Genomic DNA, 13,300 nt, shown 5'->3' with positions numbered 1-13,300 from the left:
GTAAGTCCAACGGGGCGCGAACCTGCGCCCAAAAAGCATGTAGCGATTACGTGACGAGACTACACGACAAAATTTTAATAAACTTTTATATTCCAGAATATAACCAATTGTGGTACAAGCTCAATAAATGAATTTTATTTTATTTTAACTAGTGTATCATTTGTATCGATTATAAATGCAAATTTATTTAAGAGTAATTAATATATACATACATATATACTGTAAAAGAATACATGTAAATTCGAAATAAAAGTTTTTCAAATAAAATAAAAGTTTTTTATTTTTTTTTTAACTATGACGCACCTTACTGAAAAATCTGCAAAATTAGAAAATAGTTATGCCAATATGATGTTAATATAATAATAATTTAAAAAAGTGTTCCTACATCTTCCACAAGAATGAGAGTGCAAGAAGATTGCACTTTTTCCGATATTTTTTCGGTTTTTCATTTTTTACAAGTTCGTTATCAAAAAATCTGAAAAATACTGTGATATGTGCTATTGGGTCCCCAATGTTTCAGAATATCTTTAGAATTTTTGTAGGTCATTAGTAGAGAAAATAGGACAAAATCTGGAATTTTTATATTTTTGTGTTACTACCTCCCAGATGAGAAGTATGAAATGATTTTTTTTTAATATGTTACAGAATTGTGAATTTTAGCTCAAGGATCTTTGAGAATAAAACTTTAATAAAAAATAAAAATACGATTTTATTTCCTGACAATTTTAAGTAATATAAGTAGTTCCAGTGTTTCAAATAAATTTGATGAATAAAATGCAAAAGTTCAACGCAAGGGTAGTTTACCTTTAATGCACAAACCTTTCCCTGAAAGTGAAACTCAATATTAGATTTTTTATGACCAAAAATATTTCACATCCGTGAAAATTCAAAAGAGATCGATACTTCTATTTAAAAAATTCCAATAATTCCTGTTACGCGTTAAATTTTTGTGGATGGGTTCCGGCTATTCAAATCGAATATCCGTCAATATAAAAGACATATGTCACATAAGTTTTTGATTAACAATTATTATATATGTGAAAATAGAGAAAAGTCAAGCTGTTTTCTTGTTAAATCAATATTTCTTGTTTCTACTCATTATATCGTGACAAAGAAATCGTAAATTAAGATATTGAAAGATTTTAGGTGAAATAATTACTTTTGAAACAGTGTTTTGGGAAGCAATTTCATGATAGAAGCATCTCAAAAGTGTATTCACGATACATCAAATTGATGTTTAGAATCCACTGAAAATAACGATATAAATGTATTCCAAACAACGTTGAAATAAAATACACACTGATTTTTAATTATAAGAGTTTCCTGCAGCAAACAATGAAAAGTTCCATCACATTGTTACATGCCAAATAATAAACATCAAGACTACATTTATGATATATGAAATTGAAACTAAAGGTTTGATGAAAATTTCTATATGAATGTTTGATCAATACTTCTGATACAAAATGGCTGATTCATTGTTGAAATAAACAACATTGTTACGTTGTCCATCAACTGACCAGTTTCAAAATGCAAAGTATAAAAAGAATGTCAAGGCATAAAAATACTATGAAATTGTACTTGTCACGTGTAAATTCAAAATATAAAGATTAATAAATATGAGTGACTGTAATAAATAATTGCAGAACAGTAATTAATTTAAAAGTGTAAAAAACTTGATGTAATTTTGTATCACAAAAATATTACAAAATGGCAATGTTAGCTTAGGATTTGACGACAATGGCTATTTAAATATTCCACATAAATTTTCAATATAAGACGACTGTTGGTTTTCCTATTGTTTCCTTTCAAGAAAAATCAGACATTTCGGATTAAAAATAAGGATAAAATGCATACATAGTTATTTTCTTGGAAGTTTAAACTTCGAATTGATATGACACAAGTACTGTTTTGTGATATTTTTATGTCATCTTTCTATATTTTGAAATAAGCCTTAATACTCTAATAAACCTATATTACTCTACTTTCAAATCCTATTGACTGTCGTATTACACATGAGTTTATTATTAATAAAATGGTTAAATAAACAATTATTTTTAAGCGGTATTAACTATCAATTCCAAATAAACTTTATACCAAAACAAACCTGAATATTCCATTAAAAAGGTAAGTCAGTTATTTAATAAATCTGAATTAGAAACTGACATCGAACAATTAGCATAAAATACAATACGGGAATAACTGAAATTGAATAAAATAATATAAAATCTAAATTTGTAAAATTAAAATCTAAATAATATAAAATTAAAATTTAATACCGAAGAAAATAAAATGAAATCATTGGAAATCGAATAAAACGTAAAATAATTTAAGAGCCAATAGAATAACATAAAATCATTTAAATCCTAATAGAATAACGTAAAATCATTTGTAACCGAATAAGATAACATATAATCATTAAGACTCTAAACAAAATACTATAAAATAGTTTAAAAATAAACTAACATAATTAATATATAAATATACAACAAAATGTAAGTAATTATGGATTGTTCAAATGACCAAAATATTTCTTCGTTCCAATATTAAAATTAAAAATATATTCGTACTTTCGTCATTAAAACCATATGCAACGAAAACGGTTCAAACGTTTCAAAGTTGCCGGAAGAGGAAACTTTCCGTTAGCGATTTTAATACTGAATATATCTAACATAAATCAGGCAATATGTGAAATTCGAAACACTTGTATGACGGCGCGTTTTCAAGCAAACGTGATCAGCGTAACAGATAGACGGAATACGTAACCGTGGTAACTTTCTCACAGTTGTATCAAACGGAATCGGATCGCAATTAGCGAATAGAACAATCAGTGCTGAAACGAAAAGGAAAAGTACAAATATTCATTACTCGAAGAGTAGTAAATAAAAGTGCCACTATTTACAAAACTATTTCGTACTGATAAAAACTCTGTTTATGTGAGGAGCAATGTCGGTAAAGTTTATTTTGTAGCTTAAGTCAATTTATATTCAAATTGAGGTATTTAAGAGCTTGCGTTTCAATGAAATTAAAAATATACGTATAGCAATGCATCACACTACTGAAGTGTACCTAAGAGAGTTAAACTTGCAATTCCTTTTAAAATAATAGCAATTATTATGTGAATTATTGTCTTTCACCAAGAATGAACTTAAGACACTTTCAAAATTAAAAACTAGATTTGCAATAGCCCAAATGCATTCAATAAAATTTGCAGCCGAAAACAAGAAATCTTGATGATAAAAAGCTTTCTATCGAAACTTCAAAATGGTGACAATATTAAAAAAATTAGAAATTTCATTTGGATTAATGGAAATTTGGCTAATTTGAAATTTAATAATTTAGGGGTTTGAAAAGTTGGGAATTTAAAAATTTGTGTTTGAGAATTTGGGGATTTAAAAATTTCAGCAATTTGAAAATCTGGTTAATTAAACAAATGTGCGGATTTGAAAATTTGGGAATTTTGAAGATTTGGAAAATTGAAAGATTTGGGAAATTTGAAGATTTGGGAAATTTGATGATTTGGGAAATTTGAAGATTTGAAAAATTTGAAGATTTGGGAAATTTGAAGATCTGAAGAATTTGAACATTTGAGGGACAAGAAAATTAGCGTATTAGATCTACAAACTAAAAAATTCGAGAACTGAAAGATTTAGCGATTTAACCTTCCAGTTTAGTACAACAATTTAAAATAAATATTTTTCAACTAAACCTATAGTATTATACATATGGCGCATAAACACAGTGAATTAAACAGCAGCAACTTATAAAAAGAAAATAACAATGTTAAATAAATTCAGCAAACTTTTCAACTAAACATTTTTGAAACTAACATCCGACAACAGTAAAAATACCTCAAAATGCTGAGGGTTAATAAATACCGACGTTAAAAAGCTGGAACACCCTGTATAATGGTAATTCAATGATGCTACTGTGGCTCGGTGAAACGATGCGTAATTACCTTTCTTAGCATCAACGCGATTATGTAAGACACGAAGGGAACCGGTAACAGGCATGTACGTTCATTTCGAAGCAGAATCGCGAGACACTTTCGTCTCCGCGAGCAGATAAACACGAAGCAACAACTCTTCGTTGACAACCGTTTACTTTCGTTGCTTAAGACTCGTACACGCGACTCTGTTCCTAAATAAGGCGTGATCGGTACAGAAACGGGTTTCCCGCCAAGTAATCTCGTTAATTAAATATGCCACGAGTCGTGTCTCTCTTCTGGAATAGTGTCATTCTGTTCCTGACTTTTCTTGCTGGCAATTGTTTTTTCTAGGGGTCAGTGGGCAGAAAATCTGTTCAAGCTTTCCGCTTACAGGACAGTTGTATGGCTATGTAGTTTAAATTACGAAATAAAGTAATACGACTGGTCGACATGTTTAGACTAATTTTTGTGGTTGGGAGAAACGGTGTTAATTTGGAACTTTTTAATTAACTAATTAATAATAATTAATGATAATACTAATTCATTTAATAGTAATAATTAAATTTGGAAATTCAAATAATATCTAGTTTGAAAAATCAAATAAATTAAAATTTATAAATTTTGACATTTTAAAGTTTGGAAATATAAATTTTGACAATTTTGGAAATTTCTCAATATCAAAATTTAGTAATACTAAAATTTTCAAATTTGAAGATTTGTAAAATTCTGATTCTAGTGTTTAGAAATTTAACATTTTTCAAATTTCCAAATTTGAAATTATCGAATTTGGAAATTTGAAAAGTTTCGAACTAACAAATTTATTTTTGAAATCTTGAAATTTAAAAATTCTTAAATCCCCAAAAACCAACCTTCAAATTTTTAGATTTCCAAATTATGAAATTTGCAAATTTCCAAGTCTTCAATTCCTAAATTCCCAAAAATTCAAATTCTCAAATTCTTAAAAATTCAAATGTTCAAATTATCAAATTACTCATATTTTAACTTTTGAGATCTTTAACTTCTAAAAAATTCCACTTTCAACTTCTTAAATTTCTAATTTCTAAAATTTTCAAATTCTGCCATTTCTACATATTCCAAAATTTCCAAATTTAAACTTCTAAATTTACATCCACAAATTTCCTAAATTCCCAAAATCAATTTGCGTTACTCAAAATTTACGCTCTTCCTCTCTTAAATTCCCAAAATATCAGTTTAAAAATTCTGCAATTTATAAATCAAATTATGAAATTCCCAAAATCTGCAATTTATAAATCAAATTATCAAATCCTCAAATTCTCATCTAATTTTCCATATTATTAAGTTTCCATAATAAACTACAAAGGTTCTGCTCCTTTCTTCTGGTTTCATATAAATGGCCAGATCGCCAGCTTACATAATTTGGGAATGAAAAGGTTAATTGCGTAACAGTTTCCCGATCGGGCAGATAGAAACAAATCGATCGAACGTTTATGAAACACGCGAGGGAGTAATTCGAAGGATAGTCTGTTCAATCAGCTGTTTAAAAATTTGAAATGGACGTATAATTTTGTGGAGCACCGTATACTTGGCCGCATGGCGAAAGGATTATGAATTTCAGTCGCTTACGTAAGTACAAGAATGTGATTTCGCTTCTTCGGTAACTCTTTCTAGATCGTTTCGTCGATGTTCTCTTTCTCCTACGCTTATACATTTTCATCGTACTTTCTCTTCTCTCTCCCTCGTCGCTTCAGAACCGTCGTGCAATTTGCATACTCGAAACCGTGCTATTTATTCGTTTGAAAAATATCGAGAGAAACCCAAGAATAGAAATGGCAGATTACTATTGTTCGATAACACTATCCGCGTTGTTATACTCGTCATTCGTTCTTGGTTCAACTACGTATTATGTTGCAAGCAAACTTGTGCACAGAACTCTGCTCTTTCTCACGCATACTGTGTTGCATTTTTTCTACAACTATTAATGTGGAATAATTATAATATTTTATGTAAGCATAAATATGTGCATCTAATTTTGAATATTAATCAAATAATCTACTTGAAAATATATATACTCCATTTCCTATGAAAGTGTTCCATTAAAATTAGATAAAGAAGAATGTACTCATAACAAGATGCGATTAAAATATTTGTCCTACAGGATCAACGAATAATGTAGATCAAATATTCTGGATTGTAACAAAGAATATAGACAAATAGCATGAAGGATAGGTCAGTCTTTTTTTCGTATAATCTCGAAAGTTTGTACACGAGTTTTGGAGTAAATGAAGTAATGTGATCGAATCGGAAACGAATCGACAGTGTAGATCGAGTGTAAATGCAGAACGATAGGGACATGATACAAAAGAGAATGCCAGCTTTCGAGTCACTCGCTTCTAATGCAACTCATGCATTTTGGAAAACTGACTGTTTCAGTTCCTAGGAAAACCGGTTTCTCTCGTAATAGAAGAAGCCTGGAAACTTAGGCACGAGTCTGCGCGTCATTCAGGAATGCGGGACCCTTCCCTGAGGGAAAAGGTATAGAAAAACGTGGGAAGGGCTGTTATAAAACATTTCTTCGAATTCGTAGAAGAATTTGTACACTGGGTTTCCTGGCTAACCGGAAAGAGAGTAAATACACACGAGAGTAAGTGTTCACGCAACATGTGTCATATTACTGTTCACAAAATCAGGAACATAAGTGGAAAAACATAGTAGGTGTAGAAATAGTTACTTTCATATTTTTTAATTAAAAAGAAAATTTTTAAGGATCAATTTTAAATTTGCGATTGTACAAATATTCAAATTTACAAATTCTTAAATCTTTTAATTCACAAATTAACATATTCCAATTAAAAATTTTAATATTAACAACTCTACAACCTTTGAAATTTCGACGTTTCCATATTAAGAAATTAGCAAATTTAGAAATTTTGCTATTTAAAAATTGATAAACTTACATATTTTGCAATTTTTGTATTTAGGAATTTAAAGATTTTGCATCATCACAGATACTATGTATGGAGTTGTCATGCACTATAACACGATATATGGATATGGATATGGAATTGCTTTGTGTTATATTGCTATGCATAGAATGGCTACATTCTATATTGCCTGCGTTTATATTACCATGTATGAAATTACCATAGGTTATATTACTATATATGGAATTTCCATGTTATATTATCAAGCATTATATTTCTGTACATGGGAATACCTCGTGTTATATCGCCACACATAGAATATATCATCATGCACTATAATATCAAGCGTCGAATTGATACGAATTATATTACTGCACATGATATTGCCATGTATGGAATTTCCACCTGTTATATAGCCAAGCGTGAAATTGTTGCGCATTATATAGCCACGTGTAGAATTACTGAATGTTACATTAGCACAAGCGAGGTTATTATGTACTATATTGCTATGGCTGCAATTCCTATGCGTTATATCGCCATGCGTGGAGTTTCTATCCGTTATATTGCCATGCGTGGAGTTTCTATACATTATATCGCCACGCATGGAGATTCTATACATTATATCGCCACGCATGGAGATTCTATGCGTTATATCGCCACGCGTGGAGTTTCTATCCGTTATATTGCCATGAGTGGAGTTTCTATACGTTATATCGCCACGCATGGAGATTCTATGCGTTATATCGCCACGCGTGGAGGTTCTATACGTTATATCGCCACGCATGGAGATTCTATGCGTTATATCGCCACGCGTTGGAGGTTCTATGCGTTATATTGCCACGCATGGAGTTTCTATGCGTTATATTGTCACGCATGGAGTTTCTATGCGTTATATCGCCACGCATGGAGTTTCTATGCGTTATATCGCCACGCGTTGAATTTCTATGCCTTATATTCTCATGGGTGGAGTTTCCATACGTTCAATTGCTACGCATTGAATTTCTATGCGATTTATCGCCACGCGTGGAGTTTCTATGCGTCGTATTGCCACGCTTGGAATTTCTATGCGTTACATTGCCATGCATGGAGTTTCTATACCTTATATTGCAACGCGTTGAATTTCTATGCATTTTAACTGCCATGGATGCAATTTCTAAGCGTTATATTGCGACGCGTAGAGTTTCTATGCGTTATATTGCCACGAGTGGAGTTTCTATGCGTTGTATTGCCACGTTTAGAATTGCAACAGCGTATACCGCCTCACATGAAATTATCGCGTTATATTACCCACGCGTTACATAGCTACATACAGAACTGCACGGTCACAGAATTTATTTCAACAGTTGATATATAAATTTGAATTGTACTCTCATGATACAGAAATTGATGTTTTTCAAGGTTCTCGGTCCATTCCCATCCGTCCCTTTCCTTTCCAATCCACAACCTAATCTTTTTCAACGAGCTGCCGTTCACTGTTGGGAATCTCTTTACCGGGGAAATCAATGCACGGCCTTTGTCGACGAATGCGCATTATTTCATTCGAGAATGAATCATCGACGCGAGTGGAAGACACTCGACAGTGTAGGTATAAAATCAGTTTCACCAAACCCTCTTGATCTCGATGGATCTTTATTGCCGCTTCTCTCGAGCACGTTTATACAGAAATCCGATTTACTTCCAAGAGAAATGCATGAATACCAGAGTCCAGACAAACAGCGGGTCATTTGAGCCTACAATCGTCTTCGATCTCATACAAATTAATTTCTTGTCTAGGGCAAGAACAACTTAAGAAACTTTACATCGTTCTTTCTTGCTAATTATATATGAACAAGTTCGATAAAGAACTGGAATACAATTTTGTATATTAACTTTAATAATAAAAATTGTGAAAAATTAATATATTTCATTTAATTTAATTAGATACATTCGATAAATCATATGCTTCATTTACCTTCAAAAAATAAAACTAAAGAACAAGGAAATATCTGTAATTATTGCGGTACATATATCTTTTTTATCGGTTTCCTTAAACATTAATCATTTGGCACTTTAAATTCATTATTTAAGCCATTATCATATAACAGGTAGGTTTGTTGGAACTAAAAAAATTGATTATACTTTCAACATGCTACACTTCTCTGAATAAACATTGGAGAACATCGCCGAGGAATTGGTTTTACAAATGTGGTCATAACACTTACAGGTTAGACTGTGTAATCATACACATTTCAGCAAAGTGTCTCTATATCCGTTATTCAGTATTCGAACGTGTTCCGTGAGTTCCCCCTATACTAACCTTGAATTCCCCCTAAATTCTACCCAAATTACCCTTGGATCCCTTCTAAATTAGTGTTGACGAACCTTTTTATGTGCGTGTCAAGATTTTACAAATATGCGTCACGTTAATCACGTGTGAGGCATTTTCAAATTAACAGCGAATTAATTGACGTAAAATTTTATTGAGACAAGTTTAAAACTTATGAAAAGAATTTTTTTGGTTAACTGTGAATCATTTAATGTGTTAATTATCATCAAAAAAATGATTTTTTTTATTAGTTCATTTTATTCAAAACAAAATTTTATTTGTAAATGTGCATAAATTTAAAAAATTAAATAATGTATTATACAAGCTATGTGATCTACAATACAACTTAATTTATATAATCTATGTAATTTATAATGCTATCTAATTTGTATAATTTAATATAATTTATAAAATTATTATGATAATACTCCGTTTATATTTAAGTTTAGATAAACCATTTCGAAGATGGGTTTCCCACCAATATAAAATCAATATACATAATTTAAAAGTCTTTAATCAACACACTCGAAAATTAGTACATACAATACGGACAAGGTCATGACGAGTAGTCACTCTGCGTATAATGTAATTAAAAATTAATCTGTCTGCTATTAATGAAGCTTTGCATTATTAGATTGACGAAATCCCGCGATTATCTGAAATTTCGTATTATCGCGTCAAAGTGTATAATTAACAGCTACGCTTTTGAGTAATTATCTGCTGTCACCGACACGCGGTAAACGTCACGTACTCTCGAATTACTGGAACGACGTCTAATTAACCTCTTCTCGCAACGCGACGGACTTATCCGTTGGTATGCATAAGCAACTTTGCAATATACCTTTCGACGACGACAACAAAAGCATCAGTTTTATGAATCATAGGTATAACGCTCGGCAATCTGAATTCGCTTGTAATCAGCTATAAAGATATCGTACTTCTACGAATTACATTTTGCACAAATATCTTTATGAATGGAAAAACGTAAAAATAGCTAAGCTGTAATTTTCATATTTCCGAACGCGTCAATTAGATGTAAATTTCTTAACATTATAATATCGTATCGCGTTTATATGATATTTTGACTAAAGCAGTACGTTGTACTTTTATTATTTTCTCATTTATTTTCTTTAACGTTGATATACAGAAACGAAAAAATGTAGGAATTGATACGTTATAATTTTATTATTTTTAAACGTGTCAAATTAAAAATATAAAACCTAAATATTTTAACATTACATTCGCAAGTAACAAGGTTAAGAATTAATATACCGCCATTTTCTTACTGTCGAATTATAGATACTAGATTTAAATTTCTTAGTAATATAATATTTATAAATATTTTTATAAATATACCTATATTTTTTAATATTATTTTTGTAAATCACGTGTGTAAGTTGGTACGCCGCCATTTTTTATTTACAAATCCCAAGCATCAAATTTAAATTTCTTACAGTAAATTATCCATAAGTGAAGAAGTATGAAAATTAATACGTTACTATTTTTTATTTTCGATCGTGTCAAATTGAAAATATAAATTTCTTAATGTTACACTGTTTATAAATGAAAAAACGTGTGCTACAATTTTCTTATTTTCAAACGCGCGAAATCGAAAGTGTCAAATCTAAATTTTGCAATAATATTATATTACTTACGCCAGAAAAAAGAAACAAAAAATTAAAAATCGAAGTCTGCAATTCGTTCGACAAGCACGTAATTCAGTTATTGACACGAGAAATGTCAGAAGGACAACAAACAGCACCACTCCTACCCAACGCGCTTGAAATAAGTCACGCTTCCCATAATAATCGCACATCGTACAGGATTATTCTAGAATCTTTGAAATTCTAGCTGCCCAAACGAAAATCATTTACCCGCGCTGTTCATTTCCAACGAACACTCCATAACCGCGAACACAAACAAGAAAAGAAACATAAACTCACCGTAAAAACGAGGATAATCCGTACGTAGTCGAACGGAAGAACGCTTCTTTTCGATCAAACAATTCCGTACGTATATTTTCAAGCGTACACTGCGTATTCGTAGCACGACATGTCACATAAAAGTAAAGGTGAGTAGAAAAAGATATCGAACAGAGACTCTTGTCTTCCAGTCACTTTTGTCTTTATATATTCGTCACCGTGGCTTCGGTACGCGCGCGAATGTTTAAGAACGTGTACGCGCGGCGATCTACCCCTCGGCGAGCGGTCGTTCTAGGTTAGGTCGCCGGTACGTCCTATAATTCGTTTCTCACCGCACGCACAGGACCGGCAATTAAAAATCTCCAGCTTGCTGTGTGAAACTTGCTTCGATCGACGAGTAGGCTCGCGAACACGAGAACGAAAGGGCACACACGCGAAAAGAGCGCCTCTTCGGCATTCGAGTCAACTTCGGGTTTGTAACGACACGGCACGACACGACACGACGCGAAACGATAACGTGTATCGTGCACGAAAACGCTCCGACAGAATTGGAAATTCCTTCGTACGAACGAAACTGCGTGTAACGAGCACAATAATACTGGTCAATTTCCCTTTGTTTTATTCACCGGGGCGAGCCGGTGTTCACACAGACGTACGCTTCCTTCTCGCTGGCACACTCTCTCTTTCTGTTCCTTCCGTTCTTTGTTCCTCACAGCTCGGCCGCTGCTACGTGACTGACCGCTTCGTAAATGCTTGTGCCGCACGAGGCGCGCCGAAGGCGAACGAAGGGGAACCGACGGTTCGTCGATCGGAAACGACCCTCGGTTGAGGGAGCCTTCCTTTGTTCAGGCGAGACTGTGCGGCATGCCTTGTAACGTGTCTCTCTCTCTCTTTTTCTCTCCACGTCTCTCGCGTTCTTTTGCACTTTTATCTCGATCTCTCTCTCGTGCGCATTCATACACATATACCGAGGTCTCTTTCTCTCGTTCCTGCTTCTCAAAGTCTCCGATGCGAACGATCGCACGGTCTGTTGGTAACTGAGAGATAGAGACGACGGTGGAAAGTGAATTCACACACGGTGTCCTGACGTCGGTGACGATGGCTGCGGTGGTGGTGATGGCGACGGCGTCGGCAGCGTCGGTGGCGTCGGCGGCGTCCCTCCTCGTCGCAACCAACTCGGTGGGGGGGATATACAAACGTAACCACCACCACTGGTTACTATTCCCCTCGTGTCGCCCTTCGGGATGCCATCCGGCATATTCTGCACCCTCACGATACTTCTCCCTCGAGCGTCACCCTACCAATGGCGGCTCGCTATACTCTAACCGATGCGTGAATTCGGAGAAATCGTTTGGAAGTTAATCGTTCGGTTTCACTGCAATTGGATGACTGCTGCTGTATGATTTTTTAAATGTTATCGACTACGTTTATAGCTGTCTACGGTCGGCTATAGGTATCACTGTTCGCTGCTGGCTGTTGCTATCGACTAGTGATGAATTATCGATAGCTTGTTGATACTTAATGATATGTCGATAATATCGTTAAGCACAGGATTACTAATGGCTGATTATCTTTTTTATTTAACTAACGATTAATGTTTAATTTTTAATTGCAATTTTTTGACAAGATCAAAAATACGTTTGCTTAAGTAGAATAGTAAAAGAATGAAATAGTGAGGTGCAAAATAATAGAATAGTAGTCCGGTGGGATAATATAATAATTTAACATAATGGAATAATTAAATAGTACAATAATGGAACAGTAAAATGATAAAATAGTAAAATATCAGAAATAATAAAATAGTAAAGTAATAAAATGGAAAATAATAGAATAATGAAATGATAAAATGGCACAGATAGTCAAACGTAACCGCGGTAAAATAGTAAAAGGGTACAATACTGCAATAACGATGTAGTAAAAGTTTAAAATAATAAAATGATCGTATAACACCTGTGCCTCTAAAAAAAATGCAGGTAAACAGATATTGTATTCTTAAATACAGTAGTAATATATAGAGGTATAATCAAACAATAAGACAATAGTATTATAATATAATAATTGTATATAATGTAAAATATTCGAATAATGGTAAAATAATACAGAAGTGTAGCGGAATAATGAAACAGGAAAATAATAGAATAAAGCAGTAGAACAGAAAAGCACTGCGATAATAAAATAGTAAAATGATTAGATAATAAAATATTCGTGTTACAATAACGTCTGTCTTTTCAGACCAATGTTT

General features: G+C 32.8%; 1 protein-coding gene across 8 annotated transcripts in view; it reads right to left on the bottom strand.

Annotated features, from left to right (window-relative positions):
• brat (tripartite motif-containing protein brain tumor) overlaps positions 1-13,300 on the bottom strand; it is a 100,411-nt gene that overhangs the window by 64,203 nt on the left and 22,908 nt on the right. For 2 of the 8 annotated variants that reach the window (XM_012294438.2, XM_076531372.1), the window contains exon 1: positions 11,080-12,153. The exons of 5 other annotated variants lie outside the window; for them this stretch is intronic. The gene's annotated coding sequence lies outside the window, so the exon portion shown is untranslated. Of the gene's footprint in view, positions 1-11,079; positions 12,154-13,300 lie in introns of those variants that run through there. One more of the 8 variants, XM_012294435.2, reaches the window with a different exon arrangement.

This window comes from Megachile rotundata, chromosome 4, assembly GCF_050947335.1.
Source record: "Megachile rotundata isolate GNS110a chromosome 4, iyMegRotu1, whole genome shotgun sequence".
In the NCBI taxonomy this organism is placed as follows: Eukaryota; Metazoa; Arthropoda; class Insecta; order Hymenoptera; family Megachilidae; genus Megachile; species Megachile rotundata.
Note: the sequence above shows the minus strand (reverse complement) of the source record. Positions and strands in the feature narration are given on the sequence as shown.